Raw genomic sequence first — 262 nt, forward strand, 5'->3', positions numbered from 1 at the left:
TAGTACAATTAGTACAATTAAATTAGAGTTGATAAGGTTGATTAGGCCATTTAGGTTATTGGTTCCCACTTATATCCTTAGATAACTAGATTGAAGTTTTCGAAGTTTTCGGCTTAAGTCTCGAAAATTGAAAAGGATAAGATAAGGCACATGCAATTAGTTAAAAACTAATATAAGTTAGATATACCGAAATGTCTAGAACTAAGAGTTACTTATAGCATCTTATATTGTAATTTATCATTGATCAAGTCAATATAAACTC

Source organism: Arachis ipaensis, chromosome B09 (assembly GCF_000816755.2).
Source record: "Arachis ipaensis cultivar K30076 chromosome B09, Araip1.1, whole genome shotgun sequence".
Taxonomy (NCBI): Eukaryota; Viridiplantae; Streptophyta; class Magnoliopsida; order Fabales; family Fabaceae; genus Arachis; species Arachis ipaensis.